Genomic DNA, 19,478 nt, shown 5'->3' with positions numbered 1-19,478 from the left:
TAGTTCTTCTGAATCTCAAGGACGAGATTCCGTTTAAGGAGGGTAGGTTTGTCACGCCGTGAAAATTGCCTAATTTAATAATTCATTCTTTAATGCATTTTTAGAAACTATTTTAAAAGCTTACAAGTTAAATTCTAATAATCTAGGAAAAATTCCAACATAAAAGTGACCTAGATAAAATTTCATTGAATACTTTGCTTGTTTATCTATTTTCTAGATTTTTCTGGGAATTATTTGAGCAAGGGAAGTATTTTTAATCAACGAAATAGCATTTCATGAATTATTTAAATAAGAAAAAGTTTCAAAAACCCACCCTGAGCTGTTGGGCTGTTTTCGGCCCAACTCCTCTCTTCCTCGCATGTGGCCGTGCGGCCCAAGCCGGCCCAAGCCGAGCCGCCGCCCCTCCCTCCTCTCAGCCGCCGACATGTGGGGCCCACATGTCGGGGTTGTCTTCAACCTCCGGCTGGCCAGCCGTGCCCGAGCGCCGCCGCCTCTCCTTTGAATCCGCCTCCACCTTATCCTCTTCCTTTCACCTAAAGTTTCGGATATCAATTTTACCCGGATAAACCGAATCGAACTCGTTTTGATTTTATCTCTCCAAACTAACCCTAGGATTTTCCGGCTTCGATTCCTCTAGTTTGGAGTCCGATCTCCCTCACCCATGCCTATATAAAGCATCCCCTAGTCGTCCTCTTCCGTTTGCCTCAAGTTCTAGCCACAGCCGTTGCCCATAGCGCTGCCGCCATGCTAGCCCTAGCGCTGCCGCCGCCGACGCTGTTTCAGCCGCGCTGCGCCGCTGCTGTGGTCGTCGCCGCCACCTTCCGTCGCCACCGTTGGGTTCGCCAGGAGGAGTAGCACCCCGTCCGCCCCTTCGCAGCCACTGAAGACCGCCGGAGCGCCATCGCCGAAGTTGATCCGAGCCGAGCCGCCGTCAGACCTTGTAGCCGGCCGTCGTTCGTCGTCGCGTCGTTGTTCGTTGTGTCGGTGAGTTCGCTTCTCCGTCCTCTTCGCATAGGTGTTCTCGGATAGCCCGGCCGAGCCCTCTATCGCCGGTGGTCGCGTGGAGCCGAGCCTAGGCCGGCGATGATGTCGTGATGACATCATATTTTCTTTTGTTTTAGTTTTTCTGTATTAGATGAAAAATCGATTAAACTTCGGAAAATCATAACTAAATCATCGTAACTCGGATTCAAGTGGTTCAAGTTGCTAAATTCATCTAAAATCGAGGTCTACATGTTAAAAATATCCACATGTACTATTTATGCTTGTTTTTGTAGTGTTTTGTTGATTTTGTTCATTTGCTTTAGTTTCCGATGTTCCGGAGGAGAGCGTTTACGTTTAGAAAGGTTCAAAAGCGTTTGAAGAAGGTCAAGGTAAGTCACACAGATCCCAAACAATCCTTTGAGCATGTTAAACCCGTTTAATGCTAATGTTTTATTTCAACTTATGCATTATTTTCGAATGTCATCGGGTGATGAGGCTTTCCCAATTAATTATGGCCGAAGATGACTTTATTTTTCCTATGGGTAATAAATTGATTAGCTTGGACCTTATATATTGGATTGGTTCAGCTAAATGCTATATGTATAATTGCTTAGCCATGCTTAGGAACATTACCTCATTAATGGGATGAATCACACTACATTAATACTTATGGTTATATTTAATGTTAGCTCACGATGGTTAAATCGTGTTATGATAATTACTCGGTAATTAAAACCTGATAAAGGTGGGTTGTGAGCACATGGTTTTGATGGTCGTGCTCATGACAATTAAGGACCGGTTCGCGAGCTACTATTGTGAAACATTTACCATGCCAACCACAAGTCAGTGTGGGCAACGGCTTTACCTTTTGTATAGCATGGTTCATTACGGGGTGCCAGACTGAGAAGCGGCGAGAAGTCCGTGGGGGTCGTTAGGGAGTCCATGCCTCTGGTTGTAGAGGGGGTGATTATGATCCAGGTATATGGTGCACTGTGGTGAGTTGTGTTGTGCGAGGGGTATTGTCACAGTTCCTTTCCGAGGTACCGTGGTGGTATTGAGGTGCATGGTGACATGTCGTGGAGCTGTGTCTTTTGGGTACAGTGGTATATCTCTGGCTAGAGTAAAACTATTCGAATAGTCGTGCCCGCGGTTATGGGCGGGTCTAACAATATTTTTCGTGATTAGTCTCAAACTACTCATTAATGATATTACTATGATCATTAATTCGACTCCTGGTTTGGAATGGTATTTTCCTGGTATGGAGGTTTGATTTGTACAACTGGGGTTAGTTGTTCAGATGAGGTTGGGCCTATGCAACACGGGTGTGTTGTATGGTGTTTATTTAATATTTCTTAATTACTTAACTGTTTTACTATTCTCTCAAATGTTTATTAAATGCTGTTTATGCAAATAAGCTATACTATGCCATCCTTTGTTATCCTGTGCACTTGTATATTTGCTGTGTGGCTTGTTGAGTATGTCATATGCTCATTCTTGGAATATTCATTCATCAGAGGAGGAGTATTTCAGTGAAGGTGATGATCTGGAGCATTACGCTTTGTTCGGGTCAAGTTGCTTGTGGAGTGGAGTTGCCATAGCTGTTTAGTCTTTTGTTTTTATTTCCGCTGCGTAGAATTTTATTCTTTTGAGAGGAACTATCCACCTGTTGACGAAAAAATCGAACACACCGGCTTGGGAGATCTGCTTAGCTCCAGTGCAGGTCCAAATATGATGAGATGCGGGCGTGCCAGTCAGTTTGATCCTGCAACTCACAAGATATGCAAATAGCAGATCAAAACAGCCGATCGGCTGACAAGCCGATGGAGTAGTTCCAGCCGATAGCCGATAATAGCCGATAGCGATAAGGTTTAAGCAATCGGCTATATGTCCAATGTAGATTCTGATACTTGATGTAAATAATAATATAAAGGCGATCGGCTGATGATAATACAGTATAGCAATAACATAATCCAATATAAACCAATCGGCTAGCAATGATAAGATAGAATAAGCACTGATCCGAAGGTTAAAGTATACATCGGCTGGAGGTCCGATGTCATAAAATCCATAGATTAGATTAAACAGTGAAAACCTTGTCGCCATTGGCTAAATCCAACTTATATATTTATGTAATCCTTATAAGCCGATGCAACGTCTAGATAACTCACCGGCTGAAACATCGATGAAACCCTTATTGGCAATCAAGAAGCAGGCTAGAGATTATGGTTCTAAGCACGACTTAGTAGATCAAACTTAACTGATACAGCACTACGTATGAAAAGAAACATAATATCTAGACAATCAAGCCATTGACTGAGTTTTCAGGGTGGTAGATGTCTAAGCTAATCTAATCTAGTAACGCGATTTAGCCGATACCGGCAGAAACTCTAAAACGAGAAGCAGTCGATAGAGCTAAATTGATATGCTAAGACTAGATTAACAGAGACATATGATAAATAGATAGGCAAATATATCATCCAAACCAGAGCAATCCAAGAGGTCGAATATACTGATGCAGCCTTGAACGATACCGACGTAAACGATACAATTGCCTGGGTCGGCGGAACATTGGACTTACCCCTTCGCCGGAGATCGAACACCGATGCAGCCCCGCGTCAGGTGCCAAGTCCCACCGGACGATAAAATAAAGTAGAAAAGGTAAAAGGTGGTGATGCGCCGAATTGTATTGATCGTGAAGATAGATTACATAGACCCCGGGCGTACATATTTATACCCATGGGTTGATACAAGTCCTTGTCGGACAAGAAAGAAACTTTCTTAAAGTTAAAGTAAAAGATAAAGTCCTTATAGGACACTAAACACACTTTCCTAAAGATAAAAGGAAACTAACAAACTATTCCTAATTAATAGATAACTTGCCATGCCGCATTTTCTTTGAACTCGGTCTCTTCTATATAAGCTTCCTTTAGTAGATCAATTTCCTTAATAGAATATAGCAAGAATCCGACAACTGACGACTTGACAACTCTCATCGGCTAATCTCAGGACTTCGAAGCCGATGCTGACTCTAAGCCGATGACAACTCTGGGCTTACCAAATTTCACTGTTAACACATGCCCCCCAGTTTTGGAGGATGAGAATTCATGCTTCAAAATTTCTTGTCTTGATAACTTCAAAACCAATCTTCCTTTGCTTCATGCAATCGACTTTTCATGAGCCGATACTGATGTGCTCCACCATGCTGAAACTGATGCGCTTGCCCCCCGAGCCAATATTGTTGTTCCTCCGTTAAATTCTCCATAGTGACCATGATCTTGGCATTGACTTCTTCTTCAGACATGTGGATATAAAATTCGTTGTCCCACCAGGCGTGCCAAAAGTGTGTTGACGAAAAAATCGAACACACCGGCCTGGGAGATCTGCTTAGCTCCAGTGCAGGTCCAAATATGATGAGATGCGGGCGTGCCAGTCAGTTTGATCCTGCAACTGACAAGATATGCAAATAGCAGATCAAAACAGCCGATCGGCTGACAAGCCGATGGAGTAGTTCCAGCCGATAGCCGATAATAGCCAATAGCGATAGGGTTTTAGCAATCGGCTATATGTCCAATGTAGATTCTGATACTTGATGTAAATAATAATATAAAGGAGATCGTCTGATGATAATATAGTATAGCAATAACATAATCCAATATAAACCAATCGGCTAGCAATGATAAGAGAGAATAAGCACTGATCCGAAGGTTAAAGCATACATCGGCTGAAGGTCCGATGCCATAAAATCCATAGATTAGATTAAACAGTGAAACCTTTGTTGCCATTGGCTAAATCCAACTTATATATTTATGTAATCCTTGTAAGCCGATGCAACGTCCAGATAACTTACCGGCTGAAACCCCGATGAAACCCTTATTGGCAACCAAGAAGCAGGCTAGAGATTATGGTTCTAAGCACAACTTAGTAGATCAAACTTAACTGATGCAGCACTAAGTATGAAAATAAACATAATATCTAGACAATCAAGCCATTGACTGAGTTTTCAGGGTGGTAGATGTCTAAGCTAATCTAATCTAGCAACGCGATTTAGCCGATACCGGCAGAAACCCTAAAATGAGAAGCAGCCGATAGAGCTAAATTGATATGCTAAGACTAGATTAACAGAGACATATGATAAATATATAGGCAAATATATCATCCAGACCAGAGCAATCCAAGAGGTCGAATGTACTGATGTAGCCTTGAACGACGCCGACATAAACGATACAATTGCTTGGGCCGGCGGAACATTGGACTTACCCCTTCGCCGGAGATCGAACACCGATGCAGCCCCGCGTCTGGTGCCAAGTCCTGCCGGACAATAAAATAAAGTAGAAAAGGTAAAAGGTGACGATGCGCCGAATTGTATTGATCGTGAAGATAGATTACATAGCCCTTGGGCGTACATATTTATACCTATGGGTTGATACAAGTCCTTGTCGGACAAGAAAGAAACTTTCTTACAGATAAAAGGAAAAGATAAAGTCCTTATAGGACACTAAACACACTTTCCTAAAGATAAAAGGAAACTAACAAACTATTCCTAATTAATAGATAACTTGCCATGCCGCATTTTCTTTGAACTCGGTCTCTTCTAGATAAGCTTTCTTTAGTAGATCAATTTTCTTAACCGAATATAGCAAGAATCCGACAACTTATGACTTGACAACTCTCATCGGCTAATCTCAGGACTTCGAAGCCGATGCTGACTCTAAGCCGATGACTACTCTAGGCTTTTCAAATTTCATTGTTAACACCACCTCCGTAATAATTGATTATTTTGCGAATATTAATTAGTAGTTTGATAGTACTCTATTATCAATTTGTTATTGTATGTCTCGGTTGATTCCTGGACGAGGATTTAACGCACATATAAGCGTTTGGAATTTTGGATAGAAATTCCAGGTGTGACACGGGGGGAGGGGGCGGTGGGAAGGGATGGGGAAGAAAAAAAGGACCCAAAAGCATTTGAAAGCAGGGGGTGGATGTGCTTTCAGTTTGTACTAGAGAAAAATCAACTTTTGGGTAGAAGCAGCTATGGCTTTTGTGCCCTTTGGTTGGCTTTTGGCTTTTGCAAAAGCAAAAGTAGGTTCAAAAGCCCAACCAAAGGCACTCTACATCGGCTGACAGCCAACGATATGCTATCGGCCCATCCGCCCATCGGCTATCGGCTGACTAGCTCTGCTTATGTCTTTCTTGCTGATTGCAGGATTAAATCAGCTGGCACGCCCTTGACACACTTGAGGCTAGCCTAGGACCTTCACTGAAGTTAAGCAGATCTCCTAGGCTGCCGTGTTTTCCATCAACAATTGGTTGTCACTTAAGAGAACCGCTTGCGAAAATAGATTATTTTCGCTGGCTGCTGCTAAGGACCACCGACTGCAAAAATTTTTTTCACTATATTAAAATTTCACATGACAGATACGCCCGAACTCCATCTTATCTTGACCAACTCCATCTCCTCCTCTCCTCCTCACCCCCTCTCCCCCTCCACCATGACCAAACCTCTCCTCCTCCTCTCGATGGCCAAGGCGATGGCGAGACAGCGACGCGCATGAGGTGTGCGTGGGGGGAAACTGGCCGTGGGATGGGTGTGGGCCTCCCTGTGCGCTCCAGATTTTGTGGAGGTGGGCCTCCTTTCTCCTTCCTACTCGTCGAGCCACCGCAGTGACTGAGATGGACCCTTGGTCTCCCTCTTCGGTCCAGATGGTGGATGGCATCCTTCCTCCTCATTGAGCCACTGTCATGGAGCCGCATCGACCGGCGTAGGAGAGACGCGGGCGGCAGCGGATTCGGTCGCGACAGAGGCATGGGCGGCGGATCTGGCCGTTGGATTGCCACGGGAGGGGCGCTGGTGTTGACGAAAAATCCACGCTCGGTCGATAGTGCCGGAACTGTGTTGGCGCGAACTAACAAACTCTTCCTAAATAATAGATAAACTGCCATGCCGCATCCTCCTTGAACTCGGTCTTTTCTGGATAAACTACCTTTAAGTGATTAATTTCATTAACCGAATATAGCAGGCATCCGACTATTAGCGACTTGATAATGACCCTTGGCCGATGATGACTTCGGGGCTTACCAAATTTCACTGTGTTGATGAAAAAAAACACACACTGGCCTAGGAGATCTGCTTAGCTCCAGTGCAAGTCTAAGATGTTGATGAGATGCGGGCGTGCCAGTCAATTTGATCCTGCAACTGAGAAGATATGTAAACAGCAGATAAAACAGTCGATCGACTCACAAGCCGATGGAGTAATTCCAGCCGATAGCCGATATTAGCCGATGCCGATTCCAGCCGATGTCGATAGGGTTTTAAGCAATCGATAGGGTTTGCCAGAAAAGACAGTACCACAGGAGTACTGCTACACACGGCTGCTGCCATTTCCTCAACGGAGTAGGAAACCGTCAGTGGACGAGCAGTTCGCTCACTTTGTTGAAGTAATCCAAAAGATCCACATTGACGTGCCGTTGTTGGACGCTATGCAAGTGCCGACATACGCCTGTTATCTGAAGGACATACTCAACAACAAGAGACCACTCCCAACAACGGAGGTGGTCAAGCTGACGTTACAATGCAGCAATGTCATACTCCACAAACTCCCGGAAAAGAAGAAAGATCCGGGGTGTCCCACGATCACCTGCTCGATTGGGGCACAGCAATTCGACCAGGCCTTATGCGACCTTGGAGCCAGCGTCAGCGTCATGCCAAAATACGTTTTCGATAAGCTCAACTTCACGGTGTTGGCACCAACACCGATGCGCCTCCAACTGGCTGACTCGTCAGTCCGTTACCCGGCAGGGATAGCGGAGGATGTGCCAGTCAAGATACGGGATTTCTTCATCCTGGTTGACTTTGTGGTGCTGGACATGGACACGGGAAAAGAGATGTCGATCATCTTGGGGCGTCCGTTCCTTGGCACCGCGGGAGCCAACATTCACGTGGGAACGGGGAGCATCCGTTTTCAATATCAACGGGAAGGAGGAAAAGTTTGAGTTTCAACTGAGGACGGAACAGTGCTCCATGGTCAGAATTAAGTACGGGCCAAACCCGCAGAATATTCAAGAGGTCGAAGTGGAGCCACCCAAAACGGATAGCCTGGTAAAATTCATGCATAATTTCTTGGAGAAGGAAACAACGATGCCCAGGAACCGTTATTGGAAGACGCCGGTAAAATCACCCATACCGGCCAAGAAGCTAGAGCAGCCGGCTCAGAAGAAGCCGTCTTCCACACCTAAGCCAAGGAAGGTGTGGAGGAAGAAGCCAAATCCCGCTCCATCACCCCCGGAGACGGGTGGAAAATCCGTGAACTGAATCAGAAGGAGGTACGGTCTTGCACGTCGGACTTTAAATGACGTGACCTTCGCCAATAGGTAAATTGGTATGTATCCGCATATTTGCTTTCAACAATTTGAATTTTTGCATCACCACATGTTTGAATTTCAAAATTGCATTTAGGATTTTTGAATTTTGAGAAAATTCTTCAAATAAATTTTTCAGAGCAAACCAAAATAAAATTTTCAACGAAAATTCACTATGCCATGACCACACTAACCATTGGAATCCAACGGCCGAAAGTGGGGCCGGTTGGGCCCACCAGGGGTTCGGCCAAACCCACTAGTCCAGCCGAACCGGCCAAGCAACGGCTACCTGCCACTTTTGGCAGGGCAACAGCTAGTGGGTCCCATATGTCATTTCTGACCGTTGTGGATACCCTATAAGAGCCAACCGGCCGAGAGAGGGAATTCCACCCCATTTCAACACATTTTCATTCCCTCTCAAAAGTTTGCTCTCAAGTTTATTCAAGCTTTGATAGTTTCCCTCAAATTCAAACACTTAGTTGTATATATACAAGTTGCTTTGGTGAAACTAACCGGCGGGTGAAATTCTTGTCATTCCTAACCCCCGCCGAGTTAGTCCGTTCTTGCTCCATTGTGCAGAATGAGAAAGCGATTGTCTCGTTTGTTCAAGGGGTCTGGCTCTTCACCAAGCCATCATGACGAGTCTAGTACTCGTTCATCAGCTGATGTCTCGATGGAAAACACCGAAGCTCCGCGACAACTCTTGAGGGACATCGACCTCGACCTTGTCAGTGATCAGGAGAGGCAAGCCTACTACATGCTGAGGGACCGGGAGTATCCTCACACGCAAGAATACTCACCGGAGCTGCTGAAAAAGATAGGTATGGATGCTGAATTTGGTTCTATTTGGAAAGCTGTTGGTTGGCAGCCATTTGCTGTGGTAGATGAGCATGGTTCTCATTTGCTTACTTTGCAATTTTTGTGCACTTTGAAAGAAATAGAAGATGGTATTTCCTTTTGCTTTTTCCATAAGGAGTACGCACTTACATGGAAAGGCTTAAGTACACTTCTTGGTTTTCACGATTCCTATAAAATCGATCTCCAGAAAGGAATTTCTGGGTTTGAGAAAAATAGGCTTTGGGAAGACATTTCTGGTGCTCCAATTTGCAAGAAACCTGGAACGAATGATATCCATAATCCTACACTTAGGCTCATGCACAAATGGATTGCTATGACTTTGTTTCCTAGATGTGATCATTAGGGGGGATGAATTGATTATTATGTTTGCCATGGTTAGAAAAATCAAAATTGCTCCTGTGAAATGTATGATAAGGCAATGGTTAGAAAGTATAAAGTTCTCTGCTTCTGTTGAGTGCACTTCTCTGATTACTCGGATAGCAAAAGGGCTAGGGGTCGTTAGCGACCAAATTGCTTTTATCTCGGCCGCTCGTCCATGAATTGATGAGGCTTATCTAGTGCAAGGGCATATTCTGAAACATGGAGTAGATGGATCTTTGATATACCTTTTCCCCGGTAGTACAAATGAAATTCCGCTGCCAAATGCGGGGTATCATTTGTACAACTGCCGTGAACTAACCATTCCCCTGCAGACAATAGAAGAAACTCTTGCAGGTGGAATATACAGGGAGACGCGCAGCATGACAAGGAATGAACGAGAAAGTTCATCATCCTCAACACCTGTGCAGATGTATGAGGCAGGTTGGGAGCCAACTAAGGATGCACCCGGATGGACCCAAGCTCCACGTCACTGTATTGGAGTCTCAACCTGGGCAAGTGCCAGTGAGGACCGGTGGCGTGCGCCTCATGACATCCGCTGGGGGGACAACCAACCCTCCAGATCAAGTGGTATGCCTCCATCTCCAAGTGAATGGCGCTCAAGTTCCTCTCGTTGGGACTTGTGTAAAATCACTAGGAGAATGGACACCCTTGATATACAGACAGGAGAGATCCAGTACAACTGCACGGAACACATAGCTCAAACACAAGAATGGCAACAATCTATTGATGTGCAGTTCACCAACTTCAACAACATGATGCAGCAACAGCATGATGACCTTCAAGCGTACTTTCGCTTTCAGGGGTTCAATCATTATCAACGACCCTAAGCAAAAGCCAAACTTGGGGGGAGACATCGCTCCCCCCACTGAAGTAACTTGTATCACATTGCATATTTCCCTTTCCAATTGCATATTTGCTTTCCAATTGCATTTTATAAAAATGAAAACAACATAAAAATTTGCAAAATAGAAAAAACCAAAAAGATAGGATAGATTTGAGTCATGCTAGGTAAGACAAGCTAGTTCTCTTTGTGGAAATGATGAATAGTTGCTCTGTTTTATATCTCTGATATACGGGTTTTTGGTAAATGCTCTCTCAAAGGTTAAATATAAGTAGCCAACAATTATCCGGGAACCTGAGGTAAATGAGCTGCACTTGCTGATCTAAGTCAAAGTTGTTGTGAGATATGAGATAGTAAATATGAGTTGCTATGATCCTGATACTAGTTTGACTTGAATTCCGGATGTTTTGTTTTTCGAAATGATAAATTGAGAGTTCCTCATTTGATATAAATTCCTACCAGAGCCAAAAAATGTGCCATCATGATTAAACTATATACATTTTGGTTACTTGTCATTCCATTGAGCTTTGTCAAACTCCTTTGACTTGTGTAGATACTTCTCATGCTCTATGATCAATATCATACACCCACATATATGCACATGCCAAACTCCTACACTGGGAGCTAAGCAATATTCCATTCCATTTCCATATTACCACCAGAATAAATTCTCCATGCTTTCATGTGCTTTCTTCTCCTAAAAAGAAAAAAATCCTTTTGAAAAAAAAATTGGAAAGGGAGGGAAAGTGTCACGCCCAGAAATTCACGAACCAGAATTTCTATGCTGAATGTGCATTAAACCTCTATCCAGGACCAGCCAGGGTACACAAACGACAATTGTTGACATACAGATCCACATCTTACAAAAATATAAAAGATTACAAATGCAGCGGAAAAGATAAAAGCGAGCTAAGCCTGAAGACTTGACTCCTGCAGCGGGCGATTGCATTCCACAGGCAATCCTTGACGGCAGCGACGAAACCAACCTCTCTGAGATGGCTCCATCTCAGAAGAACTTTAACTCTGGTGTGGGGGAAAGGAGAACAAGACTGAGTACTACCTACTATACTCAGCAAGTCATACCGAAAGGGAAGGTATGATGCAAGATATAACCAAAAGAGGCTAAAGGTTCTTTTGCATAAAGCTAGCATTTAAAAGCAGTAGTTGAAAGTAGTAAAACAGTTGTAGTAATTAATCCATATTAACCAATCACTGCTCAACGCTACACCACGTTGAGACAGGCCCAAACCACCACCTGAACTAACCAGTTCATTAGCTAACTAAGGGTGAGACTAATCATGGTGAATCTGGTCGACTGCCCATAACCGCGGGCATGACTATTCGAATAGTTTTACTCTGATCAGAGGTGTACAACTGTACCCACAAGACACAGCCCCACGACACGTTTCCGTGCGCCGACATGTCACCACGACATACCGGAAAGAGGCCGTGACAGGACCCTTCACAAAACCCCCTCTAACTGATCGCACCACACCTCAGGGTTCGCCCCCGTCCCCAGCAGGCAACGGGCAGCCCCCCACTCGTGCCGCGGTGAATCCGGAAGCCGATCAACCGGACACCCCGGCCGACCCAACTCCATCACGCCCTCCCTCGCCTGGGTACGTCGGCTAGAGAAAAGCTACACTACAAGTCCAGCCGTTGTCCACGCTAGCTTGTGGTAAGTACGATAAGTTCTTCCAGGGCATCCCGCGAACCGGTCCTTAATCGCCATAGGCACGACTAGCAAAACCATGCACCCACAGCCCACCATGTAGTGTATTTTAATTAAATAACACCATTACGATGGCACTAATCCAAAGCTATACCAATAATCAAAGTCTATATATTGATGTAATTCCCCCATTGTGTACTAGTTGAACTAAGCATGGCTAAGAAATCCCTAATCCATCATCTAATCATTTTGATACCCAAGTTATCAATGTCATAAGGTAAACAATATATGGCTGAGTAATAGGACCCATCCCACATGATATTGTAAAACATTGCAACATTTAATAGAAATGCGGGACATTTGTATATTGGGTACAATATGATCAATCGTAATGCATGACTTGCCTTGCTTTCACACTGCTGAGACCACAGCAACGTCTTCGAAAAACCGTGGATCGACGAAACGGCCGAAATCTACGTGACAAACAAGGCACACAAGCAAAACATGCTATAAGTCTACTGAAACAGGAAACAAAACCAATTTAGTGGATTCTTTGCATTTTTATGAATTTACTGAGACTTGAATGGACTTAAACGGAGGTCTGATGAATTAGATATGATTTTTAGAAGATAATATGTGTTTATTACTATAAAAGAAAAACCCTTAATTATTTTATTGCGCAATATCTCATCCCATGGCTGACGTCACCCAAGGGGGGGCGCCGACATGCAAGACCCACGGGTCAGTGACACAAGAGGAGGAGGAGGTGACCGGGCGGGTGGGTCCCACCAGGCAGCAGCTCGAAGGGAGGGGAGGTGGCGCCTGGCTCGGCTCGGCTCCAAGCCGGCTGGCCATGGAGGGGCGGCGGCGCGCGCGGAGCTGGCGGCGGTAGCTGGCGGCGACCGGCGGCATGCGGCGACGCGGCGGCGTGACGGTGAAGCGCCGGACGGCGACGGCGGCGCGGCTCGGCGCTAGGAGGGAGAGGAAGGGGAAAAACGGGGGAGGAGCGCCTCACCGTGAGTTGGCCGGCGTGGGGGAAGACGACGGCGAACGGCGACGGCGAGCGACCTGGGAACAGCGACGATGAGCGGACGAGCTCCGAGACCTCCTAGGGAACAAAATGAGAGGGATTAGAGGGAGAGGGGTGGTCCTCGGCGGGCGGCAATAGTGGTGGTGCTCACCGGCGCGAGGTGGACGGCAATCTCCGGTGACGGATTATGACGGACGAGGGGTGGACGAGGCAGACCTAGGCCGCGCGAACCCGACGACGGTGGCGGCGTGGTGCGGCGGCGGCCCTAGAAGCTACTAGAGGCGGCCGTAGCGGTGGCGATGGCAGCGGCGGGTGGGCGCACGGTGCGGGCGTGGTGGAGAGCTCAGGAACAGCTGATGGAAAAAGGAAAAAGGAAAAAAGGAGGAGGAGAATGCGGGGATGGTTTATATGGGCTCGGGAAGGGCGGACGAGGACGTGGGGGATGGAGAGAGAGAGAGAGAGAGGGAGATTCGAATTCGAATCCCTCTGTTGTGGGGTGCGCGCGCGAGTGGGAGGAGTGGGGATGGTGGGCGGCGACGTGGGCGCGGGGCGCGGAGTGGGGCGCGAAAGGCGGGGGAGGCGGGCGGCGAGTGCGGCTCGGCGGTTGCCGGCTTGGGGAGCGGCGGTGAGAGGTGGAAGAAGGGGCCGACAGGTGGGCCCCACCTGTCGGTGACCCGGAGGGAGGATGGAGGGGACGTGGGCCGGCCCAGCAAGGAGGAGGGCGGCGCGGGAGGAGTGGGCCCAAAGGAGGAAAAGAGGAAGAAGAAAAGAGGGAAACACGAAAAAAGATTTTCCTGGGATTTAAATATTGCACTTTGCTTATTTTAATTGATTAAAATTATTTCCAATGCTCTGAAAACTCCACTAAAATCCTGTTAGCATATTGTGACATGTAGAATCCAAGAAAAATTAGGGATTCATCTCTAGGTTACATTGAATTATTTCTTCGGATGATTTATTTTATGAATTTTAAAGCAAAGAGGGGAACTTCAGGGCGTGACAGAAAGGCATGGTTATAAAAAAAAAATAAAGTTATGCTCCATCAAGCATGAGCATGATGTTGAAAAAAATGTAGCCATGCCCTGTCCTAATCAATAAAAGAAGGATTTTTTGGAGAAGAAAGTAAGCACAAAGGAGAAGCTTTTTCTTTATTTTCCTTCATATACCATTTCCACCATATACCACACACTTTGCACGATCTTGATCTTGAGTATGTTTAGTCATCTGCTTTAGTCTAAGTTTTTGACTTAGTAATAAATGTGAATTCAAGTATGCCATATTTGATCCCTACCGAGCTCCACATATCAAACCTTAGGGTAGGAATAAAAAAGGCAACATTTGGTGAGGAATTCAAATTGATACACTTGGACAGACTGAGTGAATCAATTGAGGAACTTGTTTTTCTTTTTCAAAATCATTTGAAAACTTCCGGAATAAGAAGTTGAATAAAGATTGGGTGATTGGTGCTCTAATTGCTGTTCTGTTTTTCAACCGCCCAAGCGGCAAGGAGAAGCAGTGTCTCGTGGGAATTAGGGGTAAGGGTAAGCCACCGTGCCAAATATTATTTAATCTGAGAGAGAGTACATATACCTTGCACCTGTATCTTTGAGATATGCAGCATACTAGCAATTCCTGATCAACAGCCAAGTCTTTGTTTCCTTTCGTCCTTCTCTCGGGACGAGTAAAGGTTCAATCAATTTCGACCATCAATATTACCAAAATAGAAGAGAACTAGTGATGCTTGTAATGCATAAATATGTTAGAATAATAATATTCCACTAGTATTAGGTATACTAACATTTTGCAGAGAATAACACTAAAGTGGAGGAGAATCGACATCAATATAGAAGATAAATCAGTCGGACGATGATGAGAATCAGACTTATGCATGAATGGGCCAAGAACTCAGAATTGACACGACACACTGGGCCAAAATTCACAAGTCTACAAAAAGGAGCAACAGAGGAGGCCGCCAGCCGAAAGGTGGGCTGGTTGGGCCGGCCCCTGGTTCAGCCGAACCTCTCCTGGTTCGGCTGAACCTCCCTCGCCTCCGTTGGATCCAGCTTTTGGCTAGATGGTTGAGATGAAGCCCGAATGACGGTTGGAGGGTATTACCGACCATTCCAACCGTCACAACCATCATAGTTCAGCTATAAAAGAAGCTCCTCTTCTCACTTCACTCACACACCTCAAGCAATAGCTTTCTCATTTTTCTCAAGCTTATTTTACTAGATCTAGCTGGCGGAATAGAAATAGAGTAGAAATCAGGAGTCCAGAAGCCTTCGGAAGAGTTCGGGTATGGCTCTAGTAGCTTTTCTCTTCTCTTTTGTAAGCTTTGTACTTTTACTATAATACTCTTCTAAATACATTTATGGTATTGAAATACTTTCCGAGTATATGAATGCCTACTTTACATTATGTTCTTGTTATACTGAATATACGGCTAGCTTATCTGAGAGATGCTTTGGTGCGGGTATAATGTTTGAATATACAATTACTCTATGTCATGACGATGATATTAGAGTAGTATCTGGTAATTTAAGCGTGGTGTCTAGATTACGGGATATCATTATATATTGCGGATGAGAGGTGGGCCACTGATGGTGACAGCTCAGTACGGGTATTCCTCCGCGCCGGTATATAATCCTAAGTTAATTTCCTGGGGAGGGTATTCCTCTGTATTTAGCCCCGGTTGTATGGTCATGACGGGCTGTCATAAGGAACTCGACAGTTAGGGGTGGCTTCTCGAAGTACCAGGAGGGCATCGGATAGAGGGTATTAGCCAGTATATCAGTTAACTAGAATGTATGTATATTATGTATATTAGAAGTATAAGAATAGATTATCTTTCTCTTTTCTATCCATTTAGCTTAGATGATATATTATGAGAATGAGTAGTTAATGCTTGTGTGTCACTCTACCCTTGGATTATCTTAACCCCTACTTAGAATATGATTATCACAAGTAATATATAAATTATTAGTCGAGTTCTCTCTACATGATCTTCCCACGGGATAAAATAAATACGATACCCTTGAAATACTCTCGGGTGAAATGCTACAATGGTATATCCGTGCGCTTGCGAATGAACTTTGTAACCATAATATACCAAAAGTATTTCTGCGCCATTGCTGGGAATTATATTTCTAGTAATGTCATTAAGAAATACCAACAATGGAAAATCGGCTGATGATAATAAAATATTAAAATATAACAATAATATAATCCAATATAAACCAATCGGCTAATAATAATATGATAGGATAAGTACTGATCCGATGATTAAAGCATACATCGGCTCAAAGTCCTATGTCATAAAATACAATCGATTTAGATAAACAGTGAAACCTTTGTTGCAATTGGCTAAATCCAACTTGTATGTAATCTTTATAAGTTGATGCAACATCCAGATAACTTATCGGCTAGCATCCCAATAAAACACTAGCATGAACTTATCGGCTTAACAAGATTTATATTATCAACAACAATCTGGTAGGTCGGACCTGACCGATGCAGCACGAAATTATATATGATAATCTAATACTCGATGAGCCGATAGATCTGTCAAATGTGATGGATATAACAAATCTATTTATAACAACATTGTAATTGTAGAGATATATCGGCTAAGATAGAAGATCAGACCTAACAGAGACAGTCCCAACTAAACCAATGCGTCTCCAAACACAATGCAATTAGAGATAGAATTGAGAAATTAGGTAGGCAAATATATCAACCAAACCTGAGCGATCCAAGAGATTGAAGCGATGCAGCCTTGAACAACACCAATGTAGCCGATAGATTCACCAGGGCCGATGGAACGTAGGACTTAACCCTTCGCCAAAGATTGAACTAAACCGATGCAGCCCCGCATCAGGTGCCAAATTTCGCCGGTTGATAAGTAAAACCTCATAAAAAGAGGCACCAAGAGTAGTATTGATCGAGAGATAAATTACAATGACCCCAGGTGTACATATTTATTCCTATGGGTAGATACTAGTCCTTGTAGAATAAGAAAAAAAACTTTCCTAAAGATGAAAGGGAAACATAAAGTTCTTATTGGACACTAAACACACTTTCCTAAGGATAAAATGAAACTAATAAACTCTTCCTAATTAATAGATAAACTGCCATGCCGCATCCTCCTTGAACTCAGTCACTTCTGGATAAGCTTACTTTAATAGATTAATTTCCTTAACTAAATATAGCAGGAATCCGACTATTGGCAATGCGATAATTCTCATCGGCCGATGCTAGGATTCTGAAGCCAATACGAACTCTAGACCGATGATATCTTAGGGCTTACCAAATTCACTTTTAACACACGGTTAACACTAGGCAGCAGAGGGAAGTGCGCAGGCGGCGAGAGGGGCGTGGATGACGGATTCGGCGTGGGGAGGGTGCAGGGTTCGCCGGGCGGCGGTGGTCGCAAGTGGGCTTCGGCTCGGGCGTTGGCTTTGGCGGGCAGAGATGACGGCGACCGCATTGGCCACGGTGACATCTGCCTCTGGCCCTCGGCTGCCCTGAAGGGGAGGGGTCAGAAGCAGGAGCTCGACAGCGGAAACTCGGTTCCCTCCCTCGCCGACGGCAACTCGACGACGCTTAAAATATGTATTGTGAATTGTGATCGGGGATTTGGGTCCATGATTTGGAATTTTGGCAGAATAATTTGGAATATGTGATTTTCAACCGGCTGTTTGGACCTGAATTTTCTTTTTTTTTTCTCCAAAAAAGATATTCGCTGGCGGGTCTCTTAACATTGACGCGAGGGCAAACTGATTTTCGCTGGTGGCTATTTTAGCTTGGCCACGAGCGAAAATTGATTTTCACTAGCGACCGTCTTAGCTTGGCCGTAAGCGAAAATCTATTTTCGCTGGCGGGCAGTACTTTCACCGGCCTTAAGTCATTGGCGGCACATCCGGCCACCAGCAAAAAACCTATTTTGGCCATCAGTGAAAATCAGTTTTTAGTAGTGTATTTCACCTATGACGGCTGCTGAAAAATGAAAGTATATCGCAGTGTAAAGTGAAAGTATGTCTTAAACCCGGTGCAAAGCAAAAACAAGATACATTTTATCTTGTGTAATGTGCAATTTACTCTATGTTTACTTTGAAAAATAACACAATTTTGTACAATACTATATTTTGAAGTATAGATCAATTTTTTTCAGGCGCTGAGCGAGCAGCCGAGCAGGAGATACAAACCGATCACGGCAGTGCGAGCAGGACCGTGCGGCTAGCAGGACGGCGGGCGCCGGGCAGATTGTTCAATCAGCTTGCTCTATGGTAGCACGAAAATTGTTCGACTGTGAGGACTAGGTGGCGGTGTCGAAGCTCTTCCACGCGGCTGCTTGGTGGCATCGTGGGCGGGCACTACTAATCCAATCAACCTCATTGTGAAGACACACCGAACCGATTTTGTTCGGTCTTCAGGCCGATTTTTTTTTCATTTTTTTTTCTCACCTTGTGCTTAGAATAACTGATGCATAAGAAAAGCTTAGAAACTGACCTAATTAATCCAAGGAAATCGAACGCACATCCCTAGATTTTACAACTATTAAACCTTCTTGAAATCTGGATGAAAAGCTAATTGTTTGAAAAAACTTCTAATTTTGAGTGAAGCTGTAGCTACTTATTTTTTAAAAAAAAATTAGCAACCGTTACAACATTTGGCCAATAATTAAATTAGCAATATATATCTCTAGTATTTAGTATGATGTAGTGTCGTTAGATTTGTATTTTAAAATACATTTGAATGATTCTTATTTTTAAAATTATTGTTAATATATCGTGATGGAAATTATTGGTAAAAGCTCTAAGAAATAATAAAAAATGTGTAAAAAAATATGCGTTACGGGATGGAAGGGGTGCGTAATTTGGTCCCTTCGATCGATAGTGCGAACCGATCGAATGAATTGGCCAGAAATTGCCTCCAATTAAAGTCGTCGGTCGTCTTAATGTAAAAGTGATCTTGCACTTGAGACCAATAGATGATCCGGTATAAAAAAAATTGTAGTAAGATAGATTAATATTTGCTTTTCACCGTTGGATTGAACAGAAATTTTCTGGAATTTTAACAATGTTGGAATGTAAATGTTTTGCCCTTGACCGGTATATATAAATTTCTAGCAATATGTTTCTAGCATCAAAGAAACAAGGAATGTGACTGATGTGGTGGCTGCACAAAAGATGAATCAAGGTTAAAGCGAGAGCTTAATAAAGTTTTGTAAGTTAATCTTCTTGTTTTCTTTTGTGTTTTGTTGTGTCACTCAATTACGAGGTTTGAAGTATATGTACTTATATATATGTGCACAAGGACAAACCAATGTGCACGAGTTTTGAAAGTACACACCA

The sequence above is a fragment of the Oryza sativa genome, chromosome 10, assembly GCF_034140825.1.
Source record: "Oryza sativa Japonica Group chromosome 10, ASM3414082v1".
NCBI lineage: Eukaryota > Viridiplantae > Streptophyta > Magnoliopsida > Poales > Poaceae > Oryza > Oryza sativa.
This window is presented reverse-complemented; position numbering follows the sequence as displayed.